Raw genomic sequence first — 23,824 nt, 5'->3', positions numbered from 1 at the left:
GAAAGAAAGAAAGAAAGAAAGAAAGAAAGAAAGAAAGAAAACTATGCATGGCCTGTGAAAAACAAAACCAAAAAACCCTCTTGTTTCTATGCTAATTGATCAAGAAAATTTGATCAAAAAATTGCCATGGTTAAAAAAAGAGAGATTGAGAAAAAAAAACATAGAAATAAACCAGATTATACCAGTCTCTGCCCTCTTGGTCCCTCTGGCTAACTGCTCTGCTATCATCCTGGCTGGACCTTAAATTCTCATTCTGATTGGATTAATGGCAGGCCAGCGCATTTTACCTTATATGACCAATTATGGATCAGCTCAGTAAAATTAATGGTCCTTGGGACCACCTCCACCTCAATAGAACTGGATGAGTCCATGATTTGACTCATTCACTAAGACTAATTAGGAATGTAATAGAGCCCAGACCTTAGCACAACTGACTCCATGATGGAAGTACCATTCAGACTGTCAAAGTCTGCACATAGACACAGCACCACCTGCCAAAACAAAGACCTAGTCCGTCAAAGCCCATCCTTGGGGGAAAGTCTCTAGCTGCACAAACCTTGCTGTTTGGCTTCTACAGTTCTGCTTCTGGATAACTATCCTTGTTAACTAAAGTATGTTAGCCCAGGATATGGGTTTTGTACTTTAAAAGCTCACTCTGAAGAAGGCTTGGTGCTACTGTGGAATCTCCAACACCCAGTGCAGTCTCCAGCTGGCTAATAGAGACTGCCTATTAGCTTAAACCCATGTTTGACCAAACAGGCTGGGAATTATGGAGTGGCTGATACCCAGGCTGGCCTTGAACTCACAATCTCACAATGCTCATCTTGCCTCAGCCTTCCCAGAGCTGGGACTACAGATGTAAGCCAACACGCTCAGCTGTTTTGTTCAACATCTTAGATAGTTTGCAGAAGATTAACTGTCATCTTTGGCCACAAGTTTAGAAATAGAATAGTTTGTCAGCCCCATTCACTGAACTATCTGAACTTCATAGCCACTAAAATTTCATTGTTTTAAAATAAATGCTTTCTGTTGATTTTCAAAAGGTTTTTTTGTTGTTGTTGTTGTTGTTTGTTTTTGAGCCAGGTGGCAGTGACGCTCCCCTTTCTTTAATCCCAGCGCTCAGGAGGCAGAGGCAGGCGGATCTCTGGGAGTTTGAGGCTAACATGGTCTACAAAGATAGTTCCAGGATAGCCAGATCTACACATACACTGTCTCAAAACAACAGCCACAGAGATTTTATTTTATGTGTGTGTTTCACCTCCACATAACATCTGTGCACAACATGTGCAGTGCCTGTGGAGGCCAAAAGAGGCTAACAGCTCCCTTCAAACCAGAGTTATAGATGGTTAGGAGCTGTCATATGGGTTCTGGGAATTAGAAAGCAGCAGGCTTTCCTAACTGTTTCTTAACTCTTAGCTCTCTGTGAATCATAAACTAGAATATCTATTGTGACCCAAAACCTTGCCTTGTCGGGGTTCTTTCTGTTTTTCTCTAGAAATTGACAGACTCCAGCAGACCCTTTCATTCATTGCTTTGTGTAGTAGTTGTTGGGGTTCAGGAATTCACCCCACGAACCATACAAACATGGATCTCGGTTAAGCAAGAATAGTTTATTGAATGCACGACCCAAGACTTATTGATCGCGGCCACCGAATAAAGAACTTGGAGCGTAATTGTGGTACCAGTCTGTTCTTATCACAGGCTTTTTTTATAGGAAACACCAAGTTCAGAAGTTCAGAAGGCAAGGCTGACTAGACCAAGAATTACCAGCTAGCTTTTAAGCTGATTGGTCCTGAGTGAGAAAAGGGGTGGTGGATGGGTGGTGAACAGGGGAGTCTCGGAGCACTGAGGTGACAGAGCGTGAGAATTACAACCATCGTGCTATGCCCTTTTAGGAGAAGTTGTCAGTGTCATCTGTGGGTAATTACCTGAGAACCTGAACTGAATTTCATCTTCTGAGCAAAATGGAGACTGAATACAAAATGGCTGCAGTTGTGTTCAAAGGAGCTGGCCTCCACAGTAGCTGAAGGAGGGAGCCTATAGACCGTTTCCCACAATCCCTTAACTGCTACTTTCCAGTCAGGATCCACCAGAGGGAGAGACTCTGATGAGAAATTAGAAAAGCAGGAAGAAGAAAGACGTAGTCTGCCAGGTTCTGACAGTGGAGACGATTCTGGCCACCCCATCAGCACCAGGAATGGGTATAACTGGGTTTCAGGAGTCCCGGTAGGTCCAGCTCTGCCTCCGGCAATTCTACACCAACAGTGGGTGGGCACTAGCATGAAGCTGCTGATCCACCAAGCTTGCCTCCTGGGATCCACAAGGCTCACACCTCCAGTTTTGTTTCTCTTACCCTACTCCCTCTCCTTCCTCCCTCCCTCCCTCTCTCCCTCCCTCTCTCTCTCCCTCTCTCCCTCCTCTCACTTCTCTGTCTCCCTCTCTCTGTCTCTCTGTCTCTGCCTCTCTCTCTGTGTCTCTGTCTCTCTCTCTCTGTCTCTCTCTTTGAGACAGGGTTTCTCCATGTAGGCCTGGCTGTCCTGGAACTCGCTTTGTACACCAGGCTGACCTTGAATGTGCAGAGACCCACCTGCCTCTGCCTCCTGAGTGCTGGAATAAAGGATGTGCACCACCACGCCCAATTCTCCTAGCCTCCTCTTGTGTTTATAACCATTTCCCTATTTTAAATCTTAACTGGGAGCTGGGGAGACAGCTCAGTGGGTAAAAACACTTTCCATGGCAGCCTGATGACCTAACTTGAATTCCTGGAACCTATGTTTAAAAAAAAAAAATGGATACAGTGGTAGGCATCCATAATCCCAGTACTTCTGCAATGAGATGTGAAGACAGAACCACTGGCCACTCTGGTGACAACGCAGTGCAGTGACAAGAGTAAAAAGACTGCCTAGGCCAGGTAGAAGTGAAAAAACAGCTCTTCAAAGTTGTTTTCTCTCTCTCTCTCTCTCTCTCTCACACACACACACACACACACACACACACACACTCACACACACACACCATGGCATACACATGACCCCACCACACAATTAAAAAGCATCTGATTGAACTATCTAAAGTATCTGTCTTTAAAAATCTCTCACTTCCTTATTTGTAGTGCCAAAAAAAAAAAAAAAAAAAAGCCAGAAGGCAGCATCAGATCACTTGGAATTGGAGTTGCAGTTTGAGACTCCATGTGGGTGCTAGGAACCAAATTAGAGCCCTCTGCAAGAGCAGCAAGTGTTCCTGAGCACTGGGCCATCTTACCAGCCCTGGACATCTGTTTTCTCTCATGAATTCAGGCCTTGGCGAGATTCTTGATCAGCTTTCCTTTCATTGCCTTTCTTTCTTCCCTGGAGGGAAACATGATTGTCAGGCTTCAAGTGTTCATTTTAACGGTGGTCTCAAAATTTTTTAAATTGCACATTGAAGCCAGGCATGGTGGCGCATGCCTTTAATCCCAGCACTCGGGAGGCAGAGACAGGCGGATTTCTGAGTTTGAGGCCAGCCTGGTCCACAGAGTGAGTTCCAGGACAGCCAGGGCTACACAGAGAAACCCTGTCTCAGAAAAAAAAAAAATTGCACATTGAAGCAATAAAACCTTTTATCATTTAAAGCAATATATGCATGACTACTTGCAAATTATATACTTGTTTTGCTTTTACAATGCATCTATTAAATATGACTAACTGGGGGCTAGAGAGAGACCTCAACAGGTAAGAGCATAGCTAGTGTTTTCTATTTGTTTTGGTTTTTGTTTTCCTTTTTCTTTTTGTTTTGGCACAGGGTTTGTCTGTGTAACAGCCCTTGGCCATCCTGGAACTCCCTCTGTAGACCAGGCTAGAATCAAACTCAGAGATCTGCCTGCCTCTGCCTCCCCGGTGCTGGGACTAAAGATGGGTGCCACCACATCTGTCGAGCACATGCTATTCTTGACGAGGAGCTGAGTTCTGTTGCCAGCAGCCGCCTGCAATTCCAGTTCTGGGGAGTCTGAAGCTCCCCGACTTCCGCAGGTACCGCGCTCACACATGGTGCACATAAATACACAAAGGTAAAAAGATGTACGTGTCAAAACCTTCTGAAAATTAGCAACACAGGAGCTAGAGATGTGCAGCTCCGGGCTAGGAAGGATGCTTTCTATGACAACAGCATGGGCTCAGTTCTCAGAGCTAGCATGCAAACCTAAACTTTTGTATGTTTGTTACAATTTTACTAATGCCTTTTAAGTGTTTTTTATCTCTGTGTGTGATGTGCATCTTCTACAGCAATGTCTTATGAGGTGTCTTCCGGTCTCAAATTCCTTGTGTAGCCAAGAATAACTTTTTTGAGTTCCTTTTCCTCAAGTAATGGGATTGCAGCACCATTAGACCTGGGTCCTTGTTTAGAGACAGAATCTGGCTATATTACCCTGGCCAACCTTAAACTCACTATTACCCTGGACAGCTTTGAACTCACTATGTAATCCTGGCCTTGAACTCACTATGTTACCTTGGCTGGTTTTGAACTCACTATGTAACCCTGGCCAGCCTTGAATTTGTGGAAATCCTACTGCCTTTGCCTCACAAGTGATAGGATTATAAGTGTGAGCAACCTTGCACAGTGAGTATTTAATTCTGTTTTGATAGAACATTTACTACCCGTAGAGTGTTCAGCTAAGACATTTGTTTAAGGTGCCACTGACGACCACAGGATCCATTCATTAAAACCACTAGAAACAGAGGAATGAAATGTGACTGTTTATAGTCACTGTTATAAAGCAGGTGACAAGCCGGGCGTGGTGGTGCACGCCTTTAATCCCAGCACTCGGGAGGCAGAGGCAGGCGGATTTCTGAGTTCGAGGCCAGCCTGGTCTACAAAGTGAGTTCCAGGACAGCCAGGGCTATACAGAGAAACCCTGTCTCGAAAAAACCAAAAAGGTGGTGACAGAGGACTCACCACCTTTGAAACACATACCCAGTTAGAGGGAGTTATAGTGCATTAAACTGGTGAAGAGGAAGCCAAGATTGTGTTTATATTGCTCGTGGGAGAAGGGGTGGGGGCAAGGTTAGTAGATTAAAAGCCAGAGTTAGAGAAATATGGACAGAGCAGCAGCTGAAATTTAGACCTAGGACAAGTGGCTGAGGTGCCTGTTTAACATACCAAGCGGACCTGGCCTCCAGGCTCTCCCAGCACCCCTCAGTCCCCACCTGTTCCAGGGCATGGCTGACACACCCTGTCCTCTACCCTTAACTTTCCAGCGGAGGGACTGGGCTTCCTCTCCCCAAGTGGCTCCTCACTATATAACCTAGACATTTTGGTTTCCTCTCTCTCTCTTCTCCTCTCCCTTTCCATATCTCCTCCCCCTTCTCACATCTCCTCCCCCCACCCCCACCCCGTGTGCATGCTTTTTCTCTCTCTGCTCCCTGCTTTTCTGTCTCCTGGTCTGTGTGGCTACTTCCCTTGACTGCCTAAGAGCTGCCCCACCCCCACCCCCGCAATAGACCTGCCTTTATATACTTTAATTTGGCTTGTATTGGTTCATTTCATTGGTGGAGAATACATATCAATAGCTCCTTAGGTGCACAGTGTTCCAAGTGCTGGGGCCATGGAACAGATGGGGTCCCCCACATTGGTGTATCTAAGGATAGATACTCAGGTGGCTCTTAACTCAGGGTGACTTAGGACGTTTTCATTGCAATGATAGAGTTAAAACAGTATATATTCAGGAAGCCAGTAAGGTGGCTCAGTATGTAAACCTCTTGCTGGCATACATCTACATAGTGAGATCCCAGCAAAACTAAGGCCTAAGACATCTGCTACTTAAGTCTCAAGTCATTAGCAAGCAGAGCTGTCCCCAGGGAAGAGAGTCATGTCCTCTGTCGTGCCAGCAAACACTAAGTGGGAAAATGCTCGTTCTTCCCATTGTTTTTTCTCCATTGTTTATTTAGGATTAACTGTGGATGGTGAGAAAGGTAGGGGAGGCTCTTTGACCTCCTCACCTTTAACAGGGTATACACCAACTGGCTTCGGGGAAGTTGTCCCACTGTCAGACACATGGTTGCTCTCCCTGGTGACCTGGGAGAGACACACTTAACACTGGCTTAAAGGAACACATCAAAGTTTGTTGCAAATGAGTACCTTCTGTTTATTCCACATACAGAAACTGTTTTCTAGAGTTGGGTATGGAAAAGAACAAATAAATAAGCAGACAACTTAGTCCTGGCTCTACCTGTGTAAGCCTGGAGATGAAGGTCTAGTTTCTGATGGCCAGGCCTTTCTCCAGCTAAGGAAACTCCTGGCCTTTAGCCGGTCCCAAGCTAGGGAGTGGGAACAATGACATGGGACTCTTTCCTGATGAGGTGAATGTCAGCTTGGGGCAGGCTCTTCCAGGCAAGTTCGAGGATTCCGTACTTGGTAATGCCTTTGGGACTAATGGTATGCACGTTGTTCTGTTCGGGGAGGGGTATGACATTCCGGAACTCCAGAGGGATTTGTGGGGGGTGGGAGCTACCACAAACCAAGCAGTACAGCAGCCGCTCCCCGGGCATCAGCTTTTTGGCCTCCACAGTCTCTTTGGAGATGAACTCTTGGGATTGGGGCTCTTCAGTCAGGAGCAGGTCCAGCAGCAGCCTCTGGATTCCAGGAGACTTAATCTGGTATAGGTCCATGAGCTGGTAAAACTTTTCCATCCAAGTAGCCCTGTCTTTGGCATACCGCTGCTGTAGCATCCGCAAAACATGGTAGAGTGCCACAAATGTCTCCCATGGAGGTACCTCTTCCGTTTTTTTGGAGATAGGCTTTTTCTCCAACTTGGGCAGCTTGGGATACCTGCTTTTACTTTTAAGGTCCCCAAAGTCCTTCTGAAACATCAGTGCCAGGGTCTGATTGTTCATGGAAGAATGAACATCGGTCAAAATATCTCTTGTGGTAGGATCAAAAGACTGTGCCTCCATTTCATCCAGAACATTGGATAACTGCTGCAGCCGTGTACTTCTGTGTGGCTCTCCTAGAAGACGCCAGTGTATAACCTTTGGGTCTGTAACCCTTTTGTTAGCTAATGACCCTGGTATGGGGACAGCTGAAGGTTTCAGCCAGTCATCCTGTTCCCTTCCCTTTATGGGAGGAATCACTTTCAGATGTTTGGGACTCATAGTTTCTCTACTAGGTTTTGAAGATCTTGAATCCGCAACCTGCTTATGACGGTGCACAATGGCTTCAAGGACTGCCAGGTGCAGCCACTGCAGGTCTCCCGATTCCGTGAGGTCTTTGAGGAGTCGGCACAGTCTGTGGAAAGTGTATCTGGGAAGCTCTTCCCCTGCCTCCATCTGTTTCAAGACACCATGCAGCCACTCAATGTCTGATACCCCAATCTCTGAGTATCGTTCCTCTGGCAAGATCTTGGGGAGACGCAGCCGTCCCGTTGGTTCTGCCAGAGAGGTATGATGCTGTAGTAACCACTTTGTTTTGAGATGGAGTCTGTGAGCTTCCATGGCCCTTCTAACCGTCTGAGATGTGAATGGCGTGATCATGCCAGCTGCTTTATATTCTGAGATCACCTCCAGAAGGTGAAGGGGTTCCAGTTTAAATTTGTCCAGCAGCTCCCTCTCTTTATCCATCACCTTTGCCCTCAGGGATATCATGGGTGTCATTGTGGGTATCTTGAACACTTTGGCCTCCTCTTCCCCGGATATCTGTTTTGCTTCTGGTTCCATCCCCTCAGGGAATGGGACCAATTTCCCAAGAGGGCTGCTCAGCCTCATAGCACTCCCTTTGAGCACAGGGATTTCTTGGGGGAATATTGCCCGTCTTTGTATGACCTTCTTTCTTTCTACCTGTATTTTTGGCTTTTCTCTTTTTAACACTGCCTCTTCCTTCCTCTCTTCTTCCCATAGATGTTTCTCCTCTTCCTCTTCTATGTGGCCTATACTTTTCACCTCCTCCTCACTTGAACTTTCTTCAATCTCTTCCTCCTTTTTCTCTTCCTCTTTTTCTTCCTCCTCTTCATGCACCTTCTTTTCCATCTTTTTCTCTTCTTTTTCTATCTCCTCTTCCCCTTTCTCTTCCCCTTTCTTCTCCCTTTCCTCTCCCTCCATTTGTTCTTTCTCCTCTTTCTGTTCCTCCTTCTCCTCTTCCTCTTCTCCTTCCTCCTTTTCCTCCTCCTCCCATCCTGCCTCTCTTTCCTTCTCCTTTTCTTTCTTTTCTATCTCCTCCATTTCCTTCTCTCCTTTCCATTCCTCTATCTCTTTGCCTTTCTTCTCCCTTTCCTCTCCCTCCACTTGTTCTTTCTCCTCTTTCCACTCCTCCTCTTTCTTCTCTCCCTCTTTCTTTCCCTCCTCTTTCTCCTCCCCCTCCTCCTCTTTCTCCTTCCCCTCCTCCTCTTTCTCCTTCCCCTCCTCCTCTTTCTCCTCCCCCTCCTCCTCTTTCTCCTCCACCTCCTCCTCTTTCTCCTCCCCCTCCTCCTCCTCCTCCACCTCAGTCTCAGCCTCAGCCTCAGTCTCTTTCTCAGCCTCCTCCCTTTCTCCCTCAGACAAACTCTCTTTGTCTACTTCAACCAACAGGCTTTCCATATCTTGAAAAAAGTTCTCTTTATGTTCTACCTGTTCTAATAGGTTGTAAAACCTTTCCATCCCAGGAAGAATCTCCATGAAGCCTTTTCTCCTAATCCACAGCCTTTTAAATAGTGCTCCCTCCTCTGTCTCAAGGTCCTCCTCCTCCTCCTCCTCTCCCTCCTCCTCCTCTCCCACCTCCTCCTCTCCCACCTCCTCCTCTCCCACCTCCTCCTCTGAGTCCTGTTTTGATTCCCAGTCAAACTGCCCTTCTTCCTCGGCCATTCTCTTCTCTTCGGTGCTCAGCCTTCTCATTTGCCTGGCCAGACGTCTTTCCATCTTAGCTAGCTTCCTCTCCTCCATGATTATCTCTGGTTGTTCTTCTGTGTCTTCCAGCTCCTTAATGTCAAGTCTCTTCTCCTCCAAGCTTAGCTCGGCCTCCTTAATTAACAGTGACCGATTCATCTTTGTCACCTTTGATTCTTTCTGTGTCAGTTTCCTTACTTTGCTGATTAAATTTATAAGTGCCTTTAAGGTTTTTCTAGTGTCTGCAGGCTTCTTGGAAACACCCTTCTCTCTATCCAGTTTCCTGGTGGCTTTGGCTAATTTTCTTTCTTCGTGGGCATATATCCTCTGTTCTCTGGTAAGCTCCAGATGCTCTCTGGCAGCATCTTTTTCCTCTGTGGCCAACAGTCTGTCTTCATACGCTAGAATCTTCTCCTCTATCGACACTCTCTTTTTCATTAGCTCTACCTCATGCATGGCCAGCCTCCTCCTCCTCAAGATGGCTTCCTTGATCTCTGTCTCGGGGGGCTCTTCCAACTCTTCCACCAGTTCCATCTTCTCCTTGGCCACCCTTTTCATTTCGGAGGTCAGCTCTTCTGCTTCTTTAATAATCTCAGTCTCTGCTCTGATAAGTTGGCTATTCTGGATCACTTCCGTGATCTCCTTCGCTAACTTTGCTTTTTCCACAGACAACTTCCCTTGCTTCTCCGCCAGAAGCATACCTTCCATCTCCATTTTCTTCTCTGCGGCAGTCAGCTTCTCTTTCTTCACCATGAAGACAGTCTTCTCCTCCGTCAGCTTGTTACTTAAGTTAATCAGCTTCTCCCTGTATGTCTCCAGTTTGCCTTTTATATCCTGCAATTGCTCCTTCCCCTTCAAAAGCTTTTTTTCCTTGTCATGGAGAGCCTTTCCCCTTTCGGCCATTCTTTCTTTTTCCAAAGACAGCGTGTGCCTCTCCTGGCTCAGACTTTCTCCCATTTGGGCCAGTCTTGTCTTCTTTTCTTTGAGTTCTGTCTTTCTCTGGGCCATTCTCTCCTTCTCCTGGGCCAGTCTCTGTTTCTGCTCCCTCAGTTTCTCCCTCCTCTCCTGCAGACGCTTCACCTCTTCAGGCCTTCTGTCTTTCTCCAGGGCCAGTCTTTTCTCTTCCTCCCTCTGATGCTCTGCCTCCTGGGCCAGCATCTCCTCCTCCAATGACAGATTCTTCTCAGACAAGGCCAGCATCTCCTCCTCCTTAGCCAATGTCTCCCTTTTCTCTTCCAGTTTTTCTGCTTCCTCATACAGTTCGTCTTCTTTCAGAGCTAGCTCCTGTCCGTCCAATTCCTGGTTCTTGGCTTCCTCTTTCACCTCCTTTTCCTCCGAGGCCAGATTCTTTTCCTTTTCCATCATGGTTTCTATTTTCTGGGCCAACACTGCTTTCACTTCTTCCACCTTGTTTATTTTTTTTGCAATTTTTTCTTTTTCATGAGCCATTCTCTCCAGCTTTCTGGCCAGCTTCTTTTTTTTCTGGGCCAGGAGCTCTGCTTCACGGCTTAAAATTTCCTCTTGTTGGCTCAGAAAAGTCTCTTTCTCACCGAGGGTCATCTCTATATGGGCCAATTTTCCACCCTTGGTAGCCTTTTTCACATATTCGTGGGCCAGTTTTCCCTCCTCCTGGGCTAGCCTTCTCTCTTCCTGTGCAAGTTTCTCCTCTTCCTGTGCAAGCAGCCTCTTCTCCTTTGCTCTTTCTCTCTCAGCTCGGGCTTGTCTCCAGTCTGCCCTGGCCTGTTTCTGGGCCATTCGAATCTGTCTCCTCTCTTTTCTGCCTTCTGCTTCTTCTTCATCTATCTCTTCCTCTTCTTCCTCTTCCTCTTCACCTATCTCTTCCTCTTCCTCTTCCTCCTCTTCCTCCCCTTCCTTGAACATTTCCCCCAAATCCAGTTCTTTCTCACTTTTGGTATGTAATATGTTTTCCCAGACCTCTCTCCATTCATCCCATGTCAGCATCTTCTTCGGTTCCTCTACTTCCTCACTTGGCTGCAGCTTTCCTTCCACCCGGAGTCTCGCCTCTTCTTCAAAATGCTTCTTATCACATTCTTTCTTCCAGTCTTCCCAAAGCACTGCCCTCTGAGTCTGGGCCCTCTGCCATTCATCCCAATGACTCTTCCATTCTACCCAAGACAGTTTTCTCTCAACTGCCTCTGTTATTGCTTCTTTTGGTTCAATCATTTGCTCCTCCTCCTCCTCTCTCTTCTCTACTCCTTCCTCCTCTTCCCATGTTCCTTTTCTTTTTTTGCTTCTTCCTTCTCCTTCTTCAGCCACTTCCTCTGGTTTCAGAGTCACAGCCAGCTCTTCTGCAGAGATGGTCTCCTCTGTCCTCTCATCTTTTTCCATCTTTTCCTGCTTAGCTGTCTTCCTAGTTTTCCTTCCCTTCCTGGGTCTCCGCTTCTCTTTGACTACATCCTCTGGCTCTAAGAAAGCAACTTCCTTCTTTTTATCCTTTTCTTGAGTCTCTTCCTCCACCTCCTGCAGTCCCTCTTCTTTTTCTAGTCTTCGCTTTCCAGCCTCTGGCATCTCTTCCCAACCTGGGACTTCCTCTCTAGTTGCTTCTTCATCGATAGAGACTGGTTCTCCCTCTTGCCAGGCTTCTTCCTCAGCCTCAGCAGCAGCCACAGCTTCAGCCTCAGCCGCAGCCACAGCCGCAGCCTCAGCCTCAGCCTCGGCCTCGGCCTCGGCCTCGGCCGTAGCCTTAGCCTCAGCAATCTTTTCTTCCTCCAGTAAGGGGCATAGTTCCTCGAAGAGCTCCCAGCTTGGATACTTACCTGCCAGGATCTCTGTAGCAGTAGCCACCAGCTCAGCATTTAGGTCATTCACCATCCACGATTGGGAATCAGCTATCCTCAGGTTTGTGAGCCGACAGAGATCATCCCGCCACTCACTGTCTGGAGGGAGAATCCTACCCGGCGTTCCCCCGACACCCCGAGAAGACATTCTGTGAGTTCTCCTCCTTGGTAGTGGTGGTAGAAGAGGAGGTGGTGATGGTGGTGATGGTGTTGGAAGAGGAGGAGGTTCGGCCACTATAGGAGACAAGATTTCCTCTGGTGCAACCACAGCTATGGCTTCGGTTTCTTTCTTCTTCTTCTTCTTCCTGGGCTTGCGGACTTTGTGAACTTTCTTGTCTTTTTTGTCTCGGGCTCTTGGATGAAGCCTTTTCCTCAGTCTCAGGGCCACAGAAATGTGTTCCTTCAAAATATCTTTATCAGAAACGTCAATCTCCTTGGGGCTCTTCAGTAGGCTACCAGCTGAAGTTCTGGAGTGGGCCATTTTGAGGTCTGCCTGGACTGCTTCTGCCTCACCCTGCTCAATTACCTCCTCATGTTTTTGCAGTTTAGGTGCCTCCTTCACCTTTCTGAGGCCTCGCAATAATTTCCGAGCTGGGGGATTGGGGTTGGGGGGGGGGAAGAAATCAAGACGTGGAGGTGAGGAAAGTGTGACAGGTAAATAAATGAAACTTAATAAAGAGCACTGAGAGGGCTGGTGCCTGTTTTGTTTTGTTTTGTTTTGTTTTAAAAGACATTCTCCCTTGGTAGGTGTGTTCCCAAGTTGTGCCTCCTTATCCAAGGTGGGGTGGGGCGTGGACCTTGAGGTCTTCCAGAGTCTGTATGGACATCTCCTCAGAGAGTTCTCTTCTGACTCAAGCTCTCCATTTGTCTTCCTACCTTGTACCTCAGGCCCCTCTCTAATCCTCACAAGCCTCTCTCTAAGGGATCCAAACCATGGGCCCAGCTGCCTCGTACTTACCCCGCTTTCTGCCCGCTGACCGGATCTGTCTTTGGCTTTTGGCAGCCTTGAATTGAAGGACTTCAGGAGTTGGGGGAAGTAGGAGCAAGGAGATGGCCTGTTTAGGTGCAGAAGAGCCTGGGATTTCCAGAGAGAAATCAGCCTTATCTCCTCTTTTAGACACGGACAGGTTATCATTTAACAGCAGCTCTATTTGAGTAATGAGGATTTGAATGTCTGTGGGCCTCAGTCCCAGAAGATGGTCCAGGGACTCCTCCCCAATCATCTCTTGCCTGTGAAAGTCAAGGAGAGAGGGAGGGAGGGAGGGAGGGAATGAACTGTGTTGAATCCGGGCAGCTGAGGTCATCAGAAGGCAGTTTAGGAATAACAAGGGGCTTATGAAAAAGAAGAAAGGTTGATTGGGAATGATAATGATCAGGGATAAAGACAGGGGGGCGGGAGGAGGAAAACCTTGGACAGAGGAGAATATTAAAGCTGGTGGTAAAGAATTGAGGAAGGCACAAGCAACTCACTGCAGCTCCTGGAAAATGCCTGGCTTCTGGATCAGGTTTAACAGTGAGCTCTTTGAATGGACTCCAGTGTCGGGCATTAGGGTCAAGGCCTTGCTCCTCACTTTCTGGTCCTTGTCCATCAATCCCTGGGCCAGAGGCAAGGCAAAGAGACGACTGATCATGCCTAGGCGCTTCAGCCCCTCCCAGGCTAGTTCTCGGACGAGTGGGTTGGAATGGGTTGTGTCATCCAGCAGACGGTGTGCTGTCTCCGAGCGCAGAGCCGGAGACACCTGGTATGAGGCGAAGATTTGTCCTAATGCACCAATACAGCACTGGTATTTCAGTGGGTTGGCATGGACCATGATGCTGAGAATTGCCTCGATCAGGCTACTAATGGCCACATCGCTCATCTTCTTCCCCAGCCAGCTGCGTTTTGCTCTATCTGTGAGGACGCTGTAAGTGATGTCCTTGGTTAGTCTTGTTTCTAGGAAATCTTCATCCTCTTTCTGTGGTTCTTGCCGTGTTTCACTTTTAGCTCTTATCCTGCTCTGCCAGAAGAATGGCTGACCCTTCTCCCATTCCAGATCCCGCTGGGGTGGGTGCAGGCTGCACTTGAGGAATATTGGACTGCCCTCTGGCCAAAGACGGGCACGGATCACTGAGTTAGGGATGTAGCAATCAGGAGCAATAAGCCATTTCTTTCCGCATCCGAAATAGCATCCAAGGATCTGATAGGGGTTCAATCCGTCCCAGGCAGTCAACTGCAACTGGGGAGGAATCACATAGTGAGTTTGGGGTTGCTTGTCAAACTCATGCAACAACTCACCTTCCTCCAAAGGAGTATGCCGGGGACCAGTCAGTAACACGGTGCTGCCATCATCATCTTCTTCTATGACATGTGGCACATTATGATCAAAGGCAATAGCCCGCTTATTGGAAAGGCTTACCAGGCCTTCTAGGTCCTGTTTCTGTAGACCTTGGTAGCTATACTTAGGCACAAATAAGGTCTCAAAAGAAAAGAAGAAGCTTGGCATGAAAGGTTTGGGGATTTCTACCATGTCATCTATTGTCGTCAGAAGGGCAAGGTGAGAGAGTATGGATGGGGGTAACAGCTGTAAACAAGACACCAGATAAATACTCTGGTTGAAAGTCACAAGCAGGTCACCCCGGTCATTGGCAAAGCAGAGTGGGCCAAAGTGCAGGGAGGAGTCCAGCATGGCTATCAGTCTACCCTGAAAATCCCAGAGGCGGACGGTGCCATCGGAACCGCCTGTGACAAAAATGTTCAAGGACAAGCAGACATCAAAGGAGGTGATGGGACACTGGTGCAGAGGCAATGTCTCTATGAATCTGATGCCTTGACTTGACCCAAACGATATAAAATCACGGAGCTTCCAGAGCCGTAGGCAGTTGGTATTTGTAATGGCACCTACAGCCCTTGGGAGGAGGACCAGGTGTTTTAGTGGGCAACTGCTGAGAATGCAAGCCAGGGTCTTAAGTTGTAATCGGGCCCCGGTCAACACAGCTTCTGACAATTGTATGTAGTCATCTACCCCATAGGAGCAGAGCAAAGAGTTTTCTCGAGTAGGCATAAGCCCCCCATAGAATATCGACAGAGCCAGGACAGCCCCAAAGTGAACATTTTTCTCAATTCTGGCACAGCTGTGCTGGGAAAGCACTCTTATCATACCACTCTGATGCCCAGAGAACATCAGGCCCTCCAGCCCCCGCCCCAGATGGAAATTCCCATAAGCCAGGCACTGGACATAGTCCTGAGTATCCGGTGAGGTGCACAAGAGATACTTGACAGGGCAAGGGTTGCGGCTCGTGTCAAACACTAGCACCTCTGAGGTGCCTGTTGCTACAAAAAGCTCCTCTTTATTTGGATCATAGGCCCAGTCCACAGCATGGTCCAGGACTGAGAAAGGCCACGTGATAAGCAGAAGATCTCCTGTTACGGGAGACACAAAGCGCAACAGGCCATCCTCCGTGGCACACAGGATCCGGTAGCAGTTGTTCCCACAGCGGATCCGACGTAACTGCTGGGGAATGGAACCACAGATATTGAAGAGGCTGTAGAAGCCGGGCAGACGGCGCAAGGAAAACTGATGTGTCGTCTGGCAGAAGAAAGTAGTGTTGTCGATAAACTGGAGGGCATAGAGCTCCTCACCAAGTTTCAGGTGCCGGAGCAGGTCCCCGGAAGTGAGGTTCCATTCCTTGATTATGCCTTCCTTGCCAGCTGTCAACAGGGTGTGGGGCTCCGCCCGGCTCTGTATACATACCACTACTGTGGGATGGGCTCTGAAGCTGTGGAGAGACTGGCTTTGAAGGAAGGTCCATACATAGACCTCCCCAACCTTGTTCCCAGCATAGAGAAGGTTCTCCTCAAGGCTCGTGAAGCAGCAGGTGATGGGAGAGCAGCAGTTACTGGCGACGAATCTCTTTGACTCTTCCAGTTGACCCTGGCCCTGGTGTTCAAGGACTCTCAGCGTATTTTCACACAGGGCCAGGATGCAGCCATTCGGGCCATTCAAGGCGATGTTTTGGACCACCTCGTCGCCAGAGATGGGAGATATTTGCAGCATACGGAGGCCCTTGCCAGTCTGTTCAATGTTCCAGGTGACCACTCCCCCCAGGATGCCAGACAGAAGCATCTTTGTTTCTGGATTGAAGCAGAGACAGCTGATGTCAAAACGGCAGGGCACAGTACCCGTGGGCTTGAATGCCTTAAAATGGTCCCCAAAGAGCCTCAGGATCATGTCGCCACAGTAGGCCACGATGAGATGAAGGGCGCCTGTGTGCACCATTGCCTGGACAGGCCGAAGTCGCTCTGACATTGGGAATGTTCTTTTTTCAACTACGTCGTCAGTTTTGTTCTTCACCCACACTACAGCCTGCAAGACAGTAAAAGACAGTAGAGGAGAAGAGAGACAGTCAGCTCTCTTCTAGGCTTCCCTCTTCTCCTTCTTCCCCCTTTTTAAATTTTTTTTTTCCTTCTTGACAAGATCTCCCTATGTAGCCTCGGCTGGCTTAGAACTATATGGACCTGGTTCCTCCTCCTCCTCCTCCTCCTCCTCCTCTTCTTCCTCTTCCTCCTCCTCCTTCTTCTTCTATTTATTTGTTTGTTTTGGTTTTTCCATGATAGGTTTTCCCTGCATAGCCCTGGCTATCCTGGAACTCACTCTGTAGACCAGGCTAGCCTCCAACTCAGAGGACCGCCTGCACCTGCCTCCCGAGTGCTGTGATCAAAGGTGTACACCACCCCCTGCCCGGATATTTGTTTATTTTTGGACAGGGTCTTGCTTTGTATCCCAAGCTGGCTTTGAACTCCTGATCCTCTGGATAGGAAAGGAACATCTGAGGCTCCCGAACGCTGGAATAACAAGCGTGTGGCATCATGTCAGTTTTCCTTGTTTGTTTCAGCTGAGGAGGTGTCAAGGAGACTGGAACCTTTGCCTTCTTGGGAGTTGGGAAGAGGGTAGAGGAAGGGAAGCTTGGATCCTTTCACCAACTTAATGTTGATCATGAAGTCTAAGCAGAGTGAAGGATGTGAATGGACAAAGCATGAAGGGAAATACCGAGTCTGGCTTCTAGACCTTCACAGGGTGGCTCTGGGTCCAGAGCTGCAAGGGTGTGGCCTTTGGGGGATCTGAGAAGGAGAAGGAAAGCGGGCTTACCAGTGCTTCTTTTATGTAGGATGACACCAAGGAGAGAGTGGCAAAGAAGTGGGCTTCGATGAAGTAATGGCATATCGTCGGCATAGTGAGAGGATAGCGAGACTCTTTGAACAGGATTTGGGATCGGTCAGTCAACACGATTACGTCACTCTGTTCCTCTGCTCTGGGTTTCTGGGGGCGAGAGATGTGGCAAAAACTGAGGCGTAGGCACTAACAGGTTGTCGGGTGGGGTGTGTGTGTGTGTGTGTGTGCGCGCGCACACACGCGCGTTTGCGCAAGATTGCAGTGTTTTCCCAAAGTCTACTGTGATGACTTATCTTGGTTGTCAACTTTACACCCCTGGAGAGATGCAGAATCAAAGCATTGCTTCAGGCAGGTTTGCTGGTAGGTGTGTCTAGAGGGCATTTTCTTGATTCATAATTGATACTATCAGGGCCAGGCCCACTGAGGCGGGTAGCATTCCTAGGCAGGTGGACAGCGTGAAAAAGCTAACTGAGCAAATCAGAAGGGAGCAAGCCAGTGTGCCTCTGATGGCTGGTCTTTGTTTCCATCGCCTACCCTGAGACATAAATATGAACCCTGTGCTTGAGGTCCATCTGGACAGAGCCAGTCACAGCAAAGCTGAGGTTAGCAAATGTTCTCTCTGCTATAAGGTAGGAATTTTGGTTTCTTAAAAAAAAAAAAAAACAGAAATATTATAAGAATATATTTTAGGGGGCTGGTGAGATGGCTCAGTGGGTAAGAGCACCCGACTGCTCTCCCGAAGGTCCAGAGTTCAATTCCCAGCAACCGCATGGTGGCTCACAACCATCTGTAATGAGATCTGGCGCCCTCTTCTGGAGTGTCTGAAGACAGCTACAGTGTACTTACATATAATAAATAAATCTTTAAAAAAAAAAAAAAAAGAATATATTTTAGTTTTAATCTCAGGTGGGCTGCTTCACAGCAGGTGACTGGTCTGCCTCGTGCTCTAGCAGTAGCATGGTTCTGCCTGTTGCAGGTAGTTTCTGTGAATATGTGATGTTTGGAATTCTGGGAACTTTTCCAAGGATATATAAGTGCTAGAGCCCCGGCAGAATGGGCTGTTTGTCCATTGGTGGTTGGATGCTGTTGGTTTCAGTTTGTTGCAGTTTTCAAGCTGTCACAGGAGAGTCCAAAAGAAGAAATTAGATACCCTGCAGGCCAAGATCAAAATTGCTCCAAGGAGAGCAATGCCCCTTGTCTTGGTTAGGGTTTCCATTGTTGTGAAGAGACACCATGACCAAAGCAACTCTTAAAAAGGACAACATTTAATAGGGGCTGGCTTACAGGTTCAGTTGTTCAGTCCATTATCATCAAGGCAGGAAGCATGGCAGCATCCAGGCAGGCGTGGTGCTGGAGGAGCTGAGAGTGCTACAGCTTGTTCCAAAGGCAGCCAGGAGAAGGCTGTCTCCCACCTGGCTAGGAGGAGGGTCTCAAAGCTCACCCCCCCCAAAGTGACAGACTTCCTCCCACAAGGCCACGCCTCCTAACAATGCCACTCCCTGGGCCAAGTATTTTCAGACCACCACACCCCTAACCAGCAGAAAGTCTAACAGTACCATCACCCCTTTCCTACCCCTGACTTTGTTTGGGGATTTATTTTCTTTCTTCCACTCCCCTCTATCCTTCTTTCTCTCCTACTTAGTGTTAGGGGGTTGAAGGGATGGAAGAAGAGGGGTGGACAAGGGTAAAAGAAAAAAAGAAACCAAGAAGTAGCCAAAAGGCCAGCTATGCTGCTGCCATCTTACTCTTTAAGGTGCTTTGAAAGAGATTGGCCCCTAGAGGTTCATATACATGCATGCTTCGTTACCAGCTAAACTGTGCGGGAAGGATTAGGAGGTGTGTCTTTTTTTGGAGGAAGTGTTTCAAAAGACCACACCAGGCCCAGTCTCCCTCTGCCTGTGGCTCAGGATGTAGTTTTCAGCTACTTCTCCAGCGTGTTTCCTGCCATGATGATGAGAGGTTTCCCCTTCATAAGGTTTGCTTTGCTCATGGGGTCTCTTCGCAGCAACAAGACAGTGAGTAAGACACCCTTCCCTTTTAGGAAATTCCTCTTCACACAGGGTGGTTCCTCTGACAACGCTCCCAAATGTCTGTGCGCCACTGTCACTGTGCCTCACTGTTACGTCTGTACAGTTATTGGGAAATTGGTAGCCCCCTCCTTTTGAGGTGACAACAATGGTCTGTCCTGGTTCTTGCTTTTGTGGACCATATATAGCTCTTGTGAAGTGCCTATTACCATAAGGTGGATAGAGGCCCACCGATAACATGTTAATGCCCTAAAAACCCGTGCCTTACCTTGCTTTTTTGAATGGTGTCATTCAGAAGCTTCAAAAAATCAATCCACTTAGGAATGAGCCTAGAAGTCGCCATCCAGGCCTGGTTTCCCCCTGGTCCTCCTTAGGACGGTGGCTTACGGACCTGCGGGCACCCAAGAGAGTGGAGCTTAGTTTGGCTTGAGGTTTAGGTTTTGTTTCCCTTTGTTATGTGATAGCCTGTATATCCTAGGCTGGCTTTGAACTTCCTGTACAGGAGAGGATGGCTTCATCTCCTGGTTCCTCTGCTCACAGCTCCTGAGTGCTGGGGATGACAGTCATGCCTGGCTTATGCAGTGCTAGGGATGGAACCCAGGACTTCGTGGATGCAGAGAGAGTGCTCTGCCACAGAGCTTCATCTCTAAACCCGCTTTTCCTCATTTGTAAGATGCCAATCCTGCCTGCTTTATACCGTGCTCTATCTTCGTTGTTCCGAGGACTAGACAGAATTCCCGAGAGAGCCTTGATATGCACACTCTGAAGCAGCCGACAGCCACCATTGGCTCCAAGAGGCCTTGGGTTTCCATATCTTTTCCTACCTCATCTCCTCCTTTCCGTTTCCCCTTCCTGCTTATCCCCTCTCCCTCCCCTCCCCCTCCCTTTTACTTTTTTCTTTTCTTCCCCTTCCCTTCTTCATACTCCCAGTTGCTCTATAAACATGACGACTAAATTTATACAGTGGCCAGCAGAGGGCAGTGAAGGCCAACCATGACTGCTGTGGGAAGGAACCGGTCTCTGAGAGAGGATGATTCCCAGGGTGTTGTTCCAGCCCTGCTGCTCGGCAGTGTTTTAGGAACTTATTAGATTGCTTAGTACAAGTCCTTTTAGCCCGAGGCAGTGGCCCACACCTAGAATCTCAGCACTCTGGGGACAAAGGCAGGCAAATCTCTCTGAATTCCTCCTCTATATACTGAGCTCCATGACAGCTAGGACTGTGTAGAGATACCCTATCTCAATGCTCCCCAAACCACCCCCCCAAAAAAATGAGGAAGAAAAGGGGGAACAGAAGAGAAGGAAGGGCAAATTGTCGTGGGCTAAACCCAGCCCTACTGCACTGTAAACTCCTATATAAGACCCAATGATAGCCTGGCTTTTAACAAGCTCTCTAACTGATCTCTTGCACACTAACATGGAGGGCCATTTGCTTAGAAAGCTGTTGGAGTTTGCTGTGAGAATGGCGTGGGCCTTTAGAAGCAGAGCCAGCAGAATCGCCCCTCCAGTGTGGCTAAGCCCTGTGTCTGCAGAGAGGAAGCAGCAGGTAGGACATGTATGTAGAGTGGGTGGGAATCTGTTCGGAGAAGGAAAGAGATGTGTTCAAGGCTACCTGCAGTTCCAGTTCTTGGGTGGCTGAGGCAGGAGAACAGGATAATGATTGGGGTCGAGGCTATCCTGGGTTAAACAGAGAGGGGCATGCCAGCCAGGACTATTATGTGACTGACCCTATCCCCAGCCCTCAAATCAAGATGTAAGAGCCAATGCACAGTTCTGAACTCACCTGTATCAGAGATAGGGAGGCTCTGCTAGCTCGCTACTGCTCATCAGTAGGCCATACCCAGACCCACAGTTTACCTCACTTGGTCCTCCTTACTCCCCAGAACCAGAGATGATATCATGTGTGGAAAATTTGCAGTCCCAGCCAGTAGCTCTGATTGTTCTAAGTATACCCATTGAGTCCCCCCTTTTCTTCACCAGGCTACAAAAATTCACAGTTGGGATCCTTTGGGTTATCACTGCTGGGGTTTGGTGGGGGGGACACAAATGAGTCTTCACTAAGGTTTGTGTTTTCTGTCAGTCCTTCCTTGAGCTCATTCATCAGGATGAACCAGAGGAAACCCCTCCCCTAAGCCCTTCCCAACTTCATCCTTAGACTCAGGGCCGATCCCTAACAATGAGTCTGGAATGAGTTCCGGAGGACTTGGCTCCAGTGGTAGTGACAGACAGCTCAGTAACTCAGAAATGATTTATTGGTAGCAGCACTCAGTCTGTAGTCAGAGTGACTATGAGACAAAGGATTTGAGACTAAGATATGCTATTTCCTGTTGTTGCAGAGAAAACTCAGGTCTTTGTATGTGTGTGTGTGGGGGGGGGTTGTTTGTTTTGTTTTAATTTTCCTTAGATCCAATATACAGACTGTACCTGAGGAAAAGCCGGTGGCCTATGAGCCTTGCCTTATGAGAGACCTGCCTGCAGGGGGCAGTCTACTCCACCACACTGCATGCCTCTGGGCACTCCTTGGCTTCGTAGACTCTAACAGCATATGAGATAACAGACTTCTTGCTTCCTAGACTTTACAGTTTAGCAGGAAAAGGAGACATCAACAAATGGTCACAAAGTTAACAATGGGACCATTGAAGTGATAGGTTATTACATTTTTATTTCTTCAGTCTTTAACTGTTTCAAACTTAAATCCCACTGGTAATACCCATGGTGTGCTTGCTGGTATGTGTGCACACTCATATGCATTTGAGCGTGTGTGTTCAGGCTAGTCTTGAACTTTGGATTCAGGTGGTCCTCCTGCCTCAGTCTTTCAGGGAACTGGCTGCTGTGAGTGTACTTAACAAGGAGCGAGCACCCAAAAGGGGGAGGATATGCACCCTGGGCTTTGATGGCAGACCCTGAATGAATTAAAAGGCCTTGCCTTCCAGGCAGGCCTCACATTTGGAGACAGGCGTGCAGGTAGTCCAGCTGGGACCAGAAGGGCCTCATTCACTGCCTATAAACTAGAGAGGCCACCTTGACTTATTCTGTTCTTTGGATGGCATTACAGCTATGGAGCTGAAACTTGTCCACGTGGTCTTCTGAGAGCACGACTCTTGGACTTTGGGCAGATTCAATAGGTTAGAATGCACTTTAACTTTCTTTATGGCTGACAAACATACTTTAATATGGTGGGCTAGTTTCCAGTGACTAGAAGAGGTAGCTCAGATAACTGGGAATAGTAGCACCTAGTCACAAATATAAATAGCACAGGCCACAGAGTACTGACCAGGCATTTTACATAATACTGTTTTCTTTCTTTTTTAATTCTGTGTATGTGTTGGGAAGGGGGGCATGTGCACATGAGTGCAGGTGCCCTGGAAGGTGGCCAGAAGAGGGTGTCAGATCCCCTAGAACCTGAATTACAGGTATTTGTGAACTGTTTAACATGGGTTCAGGAGACTGGTCCCATGTCAGAGATCCAAGAGTATGTGCTCTTGACCTCTGAGCTATCTCCCTAGACCCCATTTAGTTCTTCCGATGGTACTATGTGAGTTAGCTCTTATTCCCCCTTAGCTTTTAAGATGAATATGGAAAGACTATTGGGCTACCAAGGGCCATAGGAACAAAACGTCACCATCTCACAGCTAGCTACCTGTCCTGTTTCCTCTTCATAACAGTGACCTGGTTCTATCCTTTCTGTATCCCTATAAAGGTGTTCTGTGCATATCGAAGTATAATACATATTCTACATATGTCTGTACACAATATATATACATTCACACTCTATCTAGAGATGAGCTCATATTAATATATAGAGCTAGACTTCATTTTATAACAGTTGCCAGTGGCAGAGTATATGACTGACCCTTCACTCAAATTCCTATTAATAAATATTGGTCCTGTGTGTGTATGTGGGAGGGGCTATCTCGTGTAGCTTAGGCAAGCATCAGCCTTGCAGTGCAGCCAAGGAACGCCCAGGCCTCCTGCCTCCACTTCCCTAGTGAATTTCCCTGTACATTACAGACCTTCTGCCAGTTTGGCTTGTTAATAGACATTGGGCAGTTTCCAGCCTTTAGTTACAACAATCCATGCCACAAATGACTGCCTGCCTTTGTTTGGTGTCTCATACTTTTAATTAAATTGTAAACTGAAACAGAAACATATTTACATTTTGAGATATCACAGCTCATTATTGAGATTGTTTGTTTGGTTTGGTTTCTTTTTTTTTTTTTTTTTTTTTTTTGAGACAGGATTTCTCTAACAGCCTGGGCTGTCCTGGAACTTTCTTTGTAGCTCAGGTAGGCCTCAAACTCAGAGACCTGACTGCCTCTGCCTCCCAAGTCCTGGGATTAAAGGCATGTGCCACCACTGCCCGTGGATATTCATCTTGAGTGTTGTGTGTAAATTTTATTGTATCTATTTATGTGAACCAGCTGGTTTAGAGTTCCTTACAAGAGCATGGTTGAGGTTTTATTCATATAGGCATGAGCAGCTCACTGTTGGCCATACCACTTAACAAAACGCCCCTTCCCTAGCAACCATTAACTTTAAGCCTAAAGAGTCTCAGGGAAAGGTAGGCTTCGGGAGTTTTTATATAAAATTATGCCCCCCCCCCCCCGCCAAGTTCTAACTTGGTAGCCCAAGATGGCCCAGAACTCACTATGCACTAACCCTCCTGTCCTCAGCCTGTGAGTGCTATGATTACTGGCCTGGTTTCAGGTAGAAATTGAAGTTGATCAGGCATAGTAGTGCATGCCTTCAATCCCAACACCTGGAGACAGAGGTAGGCAATCTTTGTGAGTACAAGGCCCCTTCAGTGGACATTAAAAGTTCCAGGCCCAAATCGGGCAGTGGTGGCGCACGCCTTTAATCCCAGCACTCGGGAGGCAGAGGCAGGCGGATTTCTGAGTTTGAGGCCAGCCTGATCTACAGAGTGAGTTCCAGGACAGCCAGAGCTACACAGAGAAACCGTCTCCCACACCAAAAAAAAAAAAAAAAAAAAAAAAAAAAAAGTTGCAGGGCAGCTAATTACATGGGGA

The 23,824-nt window shown here is 47.7% G+C and overlaps 1 protein-coding gene across 1 annotated transcript in view; it reads left to right on the top strand.

Moving 5' to 3' along the window:
- Catsperg (cation channel sperm associated auxiliary subunit gamma) overlaps positions 1 to 23,824 on the top strand; it is a 545,789-nt gene that overhangs the window by 181,672 nt on the left and 340,293 nt on the right. The gene's annotated exons all lie outside the window — the stretch shown is intronic.

This window comes from Mus caroli, chromosome 7 (genome assembly GCF_900094665.2).
Source record: "Mus caroli chromosome 7, CAROLI_EIJ_v1.1, whole genome shotgun sequence".
NCBI classification, from domain to species: Eukaryota; Metazoa; Chordata; class Mammalia; order Rodentia; family Muridae; genus Mus; species Mus caroli.
The sequence above is the reverse complement of the archived record's forward strand: the minus strand, read 5'-3'. Positions and strand labels throughout refer to the sequence as shown.